Source organism: Genypterus blacodes, unplaced genomic scaffold (assembly GCF_046128005.1).
Source record: "Genypterus blacodes isolate CSIRO-AG114 ecotype Tasmania unplaced genomic scaffold, CSIRO-AGI_Gbla_v1 ptg000233l_1, whole genome shotgun sequence".
Taxonomy (NCBI): domain Eukaryota; kingdom Metazoa; phylum Chordata; class Actinopteri; order Ophidiiformes; family Ophidiidae; genus Genypterus; species Genypterus blacodes.
The window spans coordinates 705,001-712,188 of record NW_027467031.1 but is presented as its reverse complement, the minus strand read 5'-3'; the positions used below and the strand labels follow the sequence as shown (position 1 = coordinate 712,188).

Sequence of the window (7,188 nt, the reverse complement as noted above, 5' to 3'; positions counted from 1 at the left end):
GAGAGAGAGAGAGAGAGAGAGAGAGAGAGAGAGAGAGAGAGAGAGAGAGAGAGAGAGAGAGAGAGAGAGAGAGAGAGAGAGAGAGAGTGTGTGTGTGTGCTTGCTGAGCCGTGGACTGGTGTAGGTTTCTCCCAGTTGTTTTTTTAATCACTCTCATCAGATTAGCTGAGCAGGGGCAGTCGAGGCCAAACGCTTCACAATTAACAACGCAGGACCCATGGACACACACACACACACACACACACACACATGCACACACACATCCGTCAGTGACTTTTCATTTGTCCCCATTGAGTAAAGCTGCATTAAATCATGTCTGTGATCCCCTCACTCTCTTAGACAATGAGGAGCCAATTCCACTGGCAGCTAAGAGACCACCGGGAGGAAGGAGAGAGAGAGAGGGGCCGCTGTCACTCTTCATCGCTCCTCTTCCTCCCTCAATCTGTCCTGAACTGCCAATCCCGCATGCACCTTAAGGATCCTAGTGTTCGTCTCAGTCCCATTACGTCATTACTTTGATAAACTACATTTTCCGCCGCGGCATAACAACGAGGCAAAAACAACAACAACGCCGCTGCACCATTTTGTCTTTGATTTTTTTTAAAGTGAAGGATTCTTTGTTTTCTTTGATTTCCACGCTGCGGTGATCTAAACCTGCGAGGCGCGTTGGAGCAGGAAGTGTGTATTGGCTATTCCCTTTCACACTGATGAAATCATGCACCCAATATAGGCCTCCTAATTTTTCTCGCTGCGTAGCTCCGAGCGACCGCGCCGCTTGTTGTTCTCTCTCATTTCTCACATTCGGATGAGACGAGTTTAACGGAAAGGCCAGCGTCTAATTTTAGCTCTTTTTCTGTGTGTGTATGTGTGTGTGTGTGTGTGTGCGTGTGCGTGTGTGTGTGTGTTTCTTCTCTCCCTGGGCACTCTACCTTTCTTTCTAAGACAAGACAGTTACACGATACGTCGTGGGTTGCAGAGACGTGTGTGAGAATGCGTACATCTTGTGTGTGTGTGTGTGTGTGCGCGTGTGTGCGTGAGTGTGCGTGTCCTTTCATTTCTGAGCATCGCCCGTCAGATTCACGTGAGAATACGCAGTTAAAATGAAGTAGACGACGAGCCAGAAAGAGAAGGAGAGATGGAGAGTACCTATTCACCCCTCCTCCTCCTCCTCCTCCTCCTCCTCCTCTCTGCTCCACAAGCTCACCCTGTTCTTCCCTTTCACTCCCTCACTTCTTTTTTTCTTTTTTTTTTCTTTTATAGCTTCCTACTACACCTGAAAAAGGGGCATTTTTGGAGGTATAAAGAGAAGGATAGTTTTACACCTCCCAGGCTGGGGGAACCAGGAGGGGGGAGGCGGGGGAGGCGGAGGGAGGGAGGGAGCGAGGCTCGGCACAATGTATTTTACATGAAAGGAAGGGGATAGGGTTACCACGGCGATAACCACTCATACAAATGGCGAGCGGAGCGCTTTGAGCAGGGAGGGGGGGAGGAGGAGGACAGGTAAACCGGTGAGTCTGAGAGCGAGAGAGAGAGAGAGAGAGAGAGAGAGAGAGAGAGGCAGGTTTTGTTTGTGTGGTGAGTAACATCCTTCATGAGTGTGTTCTGTGGTCTATACGCACACCGGCCAATGTCAGAGACAGGGGTCGCTGGATGATCACATTGCACAGGTGTGTGTGTGTGTGTGTGTGTGTGTGTGTGATAGTATCGACGCGTGAAAGCCATCTCACTAATTGAAAAAAGTGTGTTTTTGTGTTTGTGTGTGTTGCTGGTTGTATCTGTGTTGAGTTTAGTTTGAAATGCTGCAGACTGATTGAACTGAATATAAATACATACATTGAATAAAACAGAGACAGAAACACATTTCCTCTCTCTGGCCGGCTGATGAAAAAGGGAATCTCGAGGGGCGACATCGCAGGACATCTCACTCGAAAATAAATGAAAGGCACCAAAGCAAACAACAAAGGCGATGAAGAGGAACAGCGTGTGTGTCTGGCTGTCTGCTGAGAGGAAGATAAACTGCTGTTGTTCCACTTGAGGAACAAAGTTGTTCTCAAGGGCCTCTTAAAGGGGAGCCAGGCACTTTCAAAAACTCTCCCAACGTCAACAAAAAAACCTAAGTCGAGTCGCCGCGTCACTTAGCTGTCTAATGTACTGCCCGCTCAGCTCACCCCCCCCCCCCCCCCTCGCCACGCTCCTCCACCACGCTCTTCCTCACTTCCTCACTTCTTTTAAACTTTTTTTTTGTGTGTGTGTGTGTATTTCATCAGCCGTGTTTTGGGACGCCCCCCCCCCACCCCCCTCCTCATGCTCCCCCCTTCTGCTTCTCCTCTTGCTGTGAAAATATTTCATCGGGTGGAGGGGGGGAATGTATTTGGACGACCCCCCCCCACACACACACACACACTCCTAACCCCTCCCACCCCCCCACCCGTCGGGGGTCCTGCTTCGGCTAATAATAAAGTGCTTGAGTTGTCAAGCGCTGCTGCGACGCCCTAATCTGTTCTGACAGCTCGTCCTCGCTCGCCCGCTCTCTCTCTCTCACGTCCAGTGCGTGCACAAAGGCACGTCGGCCCGCACGCACAAATAAACACGCTCGCCCCCGCGCCTATGACACACACATCAATCAAGAGGTTTGATACACGCTGGGGATACATGCTGTATGACTGGGCCACGTGCTGTCACCATGGCGATGATGTTTAAAGTGATACAACTGCGATTTTCGCTCGATTGCCATGGCGTCGTTTCTGTGCGGACAAAGGTCACGGGCATTGTTTTTGGAGATGTTTGGCACTCATGTGGACTCGGCGACCCGCATGGATCCCTGCGCTTCACGTGATTGGCTGAAATGTGATGGAAGGAAAACTAAACTAGCACCTGAACGAAATTGATTATTGTATTTGTATTGTATTTGCCCTTAATCAATAAATACGTGTAAGCACGAGTGTGTGTTCGTTTGCCAAAGTCTGTCTGACTCATTTGACTATCAAGGTGTGAACATTATGGTGAGTGAGTGAGTGAGTGAGTGAGTGAGTGAGTGTGTGTGTGTGTGTGTGTGTGTGTGTGTGTGTGTGTGTGTGTGTGTGTGTGTGTGTGTGTGTGAGAGTGAGTGAGTGAGTGAGTGAGTGAGTGAGTGAGTGAGTGTGTGTGAGTGAGTGAGTCTGTCCCTCCTCTTAACAATTTGAGGATTTTGAGAGAAAGAGTGCCATCTTCAGACCAAGGCAGCTAGGGAGAGCACACACACACACACACACACCTCTGCCTCACATCTGACACACACGTGTAGCCCCTGTGGTTCAAATTAACACAGATTGGTTGAGTGCGATCGTGTGCAAGTCCAACACGGTGAGGTTGAAACAGAGGGAGGTGTGTTTGTGTGTGTGTGTGTGTGTGTGCATGTGTGTTGTGGGGGTCAATTGCATGGTGTGAAGTTTACGGTCTGGCCTGTTCTTTCTACTTTCTACTGCACAGCCAGACGTTGACATTACATCGACACCGCGTTGCCTTCGCTGTTACTTTTTTATCTTCATGGCAGAAATCACATCAGAGCTGCCAAAAGTGAAATCATACACACGGACGCCGTCGATTTGAGCTTTTCAGATTCTTTACACTTAACTTTGGCCGAATTAATCATATCTGTCTATTTCAGGACTCCACCTAAGCTAAAACAAGACCGATCTGTTCCCTTTTAACCAGGATTTCTGGCTTCAAGTGTGAGCTCGGGTTGAGTCTTTTTTGCGAGTGTCAGTTGAGCAAAGGAGGCAGAGGAGGAGGAGGTGAGAGAGAAAGAGAGCGAGAGAGAGAGCGAGAGAGAGAAGAGGGGGAGGAGGCAGAGGAGGGGGGAAACGGGAGGACAGAAATGTTCCCCATTACACGAGTAGAGGAAGACGGGAGCTGTACATGGATTGACCTTAGAGACAGAGAGAGAGAGAGAGAGAGAGAGAGAGAGAGAGAGAGAGAGAGAGAGAGAGAGAGAGAGAGAGAGAGGGAGGGAGGGAGGGAGAGAGAGAGAGAGGTGTAGTTTCTGTGCATTGTCTGAGTGAGGGGAAGGAGACTTACACACACACACACGCACACACACAAACGCACACACTGAGAGAGCAGACATGCATTTTGTCCCGTAGAGCAAGAAACAAGAAAGAACGTGAAGTGGCGAGTTAGTGAGACAGACAGAGACGAGTTGAACAGCGTTTGTGTTGGAGGAGTGGTGTGCGAATGTGAGTGTGAGAGACGAGTCTCCTGTGTATGCGTGTGTGTGTGTGCGTGCGTGTGTGAGAAGGGAGGCTGGTGGATCGTACGGCTCTGTAATGCTGTGTGGAAGCGCAGCTCACTGACCTGATTACACCTTGAGGTAAGAATGGATCTCTGACTCTGTGTGAGCGTGTGTGTGGGAGAGTGTGTTTGTGTGTGTCATTTTATCAATTAAATGTACACTGTAGTATGTTTAGTATGACCGTATTGCTCATCTGGCTTGTGATTAAATAAGTCATAGGTGTGTATTGATATTATTCTATATGAAGCTGCAGCAGCTTTCATTTGTCTGAATGATGTAAAATAAGTGTGAGTGTGTAATAATGATAAAAGCATTGAGATAAAAAAGGTTTCAACTCAAATCCATCATGTTTTTATTTTATGACATTTAACATTTAACAGAAAATAATATGGGCTTTTATTTTGACGGCACCGATTTGAGTTTGTGTGTTTTTATCTTACAAATTCTCTTTTTTTACATCAAAGAAAAAATACTCTAATCTCAATATTTACGCCGATGCACATTACAAGTGTTTATTATTTATACTGATATTTTTAAGGTGGAATTGTTATTTTGTGTTTAAGTATCAAAGTGAAGTTGGAAAGGAAACATTTTCATTTAAAAATTTCCTTGTGAAACATTTAACGTTCCCTTTGAGGAAGGAAAAAGTGATAGATTAAAAAAAAAAGGAAGAAAAAAAAGAAGCTATCATACACTCTCTCTCTATGTGTATGTGTGTGTGTGTGTGTGTGGTGTGTGTGTCTGTGTTCGTATCGGATGTCCCATTGCAGATGGGTTGGGTTATTACCAGAAACACACAGCACTATTCTTCTATTCTCTCTCTCTCTCTCTCTCTCTCTCTCTCTCTCTCTCTCTCTCTCTCTCTCTCGCTCTCTCGCTCGCTCTCTCTCTCTCTCTCTCCTCTTCCTGTTCACCCTCTTTCACAATGTGCTAGAAACAATAACACACACACACACACACACACACACACACACACACACACCTCCGTTAATGCACCTTTTCTGTCAATTTTAAATGAGGACAGAGGGACGCGGTGCTCGTGCTCGTGTTTTCTCCTGACTCACGGCTACAGTGTCTAATTTCTGCCTTTTAAGGTCAAACCGTCCGCGGCCTCATCACCGGGTTTGACTCATAAAAACAGCGTGAATACGGAACAACGCAAACCGAAACAGCAGCTAATTCCCCCTAAGCAAATAATTGTTATTTGCGGATAATTATCTGGGGGTACCTGTGTGTGTGTGTGTGTGTGTGCGTCCCTCAGGGAGTCCCCAGGCCGGGCGGGTTTGTGTTCTAGAGCGGTCACCCGGGCCAACCAGGTTAAAGGTCGCCTATTTAAGCGGCTCAGATGACACAAATGGGTCCTTCAGGCATCGCGGGCCACCTAAGAGTGCACTTTGGGGCCCTTTGGCCGTGTTATTGTATTATTAGAGTTAAAACGGGGCGCTGACTTTACTGCAGGCGACGCAGAGAGCCAATGTGTGCAGGCAGACGGCTCTTTGCTGGGATTTCGGGGGTTTTTGTGACAGATTTTCGTTATTTATAACACAATTGATGACATAATGGCTTGATGGAATTGTTCTCCTCTATTGTGTGTGTGTCTTTGTGTGTGTGTGTGTGTGTGTGTGTGTGTGTGTGTGTGTGTGTGTGTGTGTGTGTGTGTGTGTGTGTGTTTTAGATGTGATACCCTGGGTCGGTTTGCGGTTGCTTTCCTGCAGGTTTTCGCACTTCTTAAACACGGTCAGGGTAGAAGAGATGTGCGCCCGTTTATACATTCACCGTAAATCCACATATAATATGTTTGACGAAGGAATAACACCAGATAGCACAAAAGCGAGGGGAGAGTGAGAGTGAATGTGATTGGCTGAGATAAAAGCAGGCGAGAGATCGGGAGATGAAGAGCGAGGGAAAGTGTGTATGGAGGGCCGGGATGATAAAAAGCTCTCCAGCATCAAAGCCTGCGTGTGCTTGTGTTTTCACAGATCGTGTCGAGACAGAAACGGCCAGACTGGCGTGTGTGTGTACGTGTGTGTGTGTCTGTGTGTGTGTGTGTGTGTGTGTGCGGAGGATTTCCACGCGCGTGTGTGTTACATGTGGATTGCAGTTTCTCACGGCTATGCTGTTGATGTCGTGACTGACAGCCTTGTAAAATTTCAGCAAAGCATGAAACGTGACATGAAAGTGCTCCGTGTGTGTGTACGCAAGTGTGTGTGTGTGCGCGTGTAAAGTGATCCGTACGAGGGCACCAGCTAACCTTTGAACCCTTGTCTTAAACAGCTAAGTGCTGCTTCTTATTCGCTCACAGCAGGATCCTCTAATCAGAACCATAACACAAGGCAATCCACTACACACACACACACACATGTCCTAGTTTCCACATACCACGAGTGTGTGTTTACTTGGCGCAGTACCTTCACTCTGTGTACTTGCCTATGATTGCTCTAATGTGCAAATGACTTGAATGTATGCTGCCAGCGTGAATTTGACCACGATTTGGTGTGTGTGTAATCCTCCCTACTTGTGTGTGTGTGTGTGTGTGTGTGTCCATGTGCGAGCGTGGGTCTGGCACCTCGCACGTGTCCTACACCTCGACAGTGTGTTGACACAGTGATTATAGGGCAGCTGGTACACATTGGCTCTTGCTCCGCCCTGCATTTACTGTTCTAATTAGTTCCTGTTCCAAATAAGAGAGAGGAATTTTAATAGAGACCCGCTGGTCTGCAGTCTACCTCTGCATACCCTCACACACACACACACACACACACACACAGAACCCTGCTGTGTGTGTGTGTGTGTGTAAGTGTGGTCGCCGCATTGGAAATTATTCTTTTTTTTTCTTCTTTTTTTTTTCTCAATGATGAATCTGAAGCTCCGCCCACTTGCTGATTGACACGACCAAATGTCTTTCCCACCTCACTTTA

General features: G+C 47.4%; 1 protein-coding gene across 4 annotated transcripts in view; it reads left to right on the top strand.

The window, feature by feature from the left end:
* The first annotated feature begins 3,886 nt into the window (after window positions 1-3,886).
* eya4 (EYA transcriptional coactivator and phosphatase 4) overlaps window positions 3,887-7,188 on the top strand; it is a 23,071-nt gene continuing 19,769 nt past the window's right edge. For all 4 annotated transcript variants that reach the window (XM_076170850.1, XM_076170851.1, XM_076170847.1 and 1 more), the window contains exon 1: window positions 3,887-4,348. The gene's annotated coding sequence lies outside the window, so the exon portion shown is untranslated. The remainder of the gene's footprint in view (window positions 4,349-7,188) is intronic.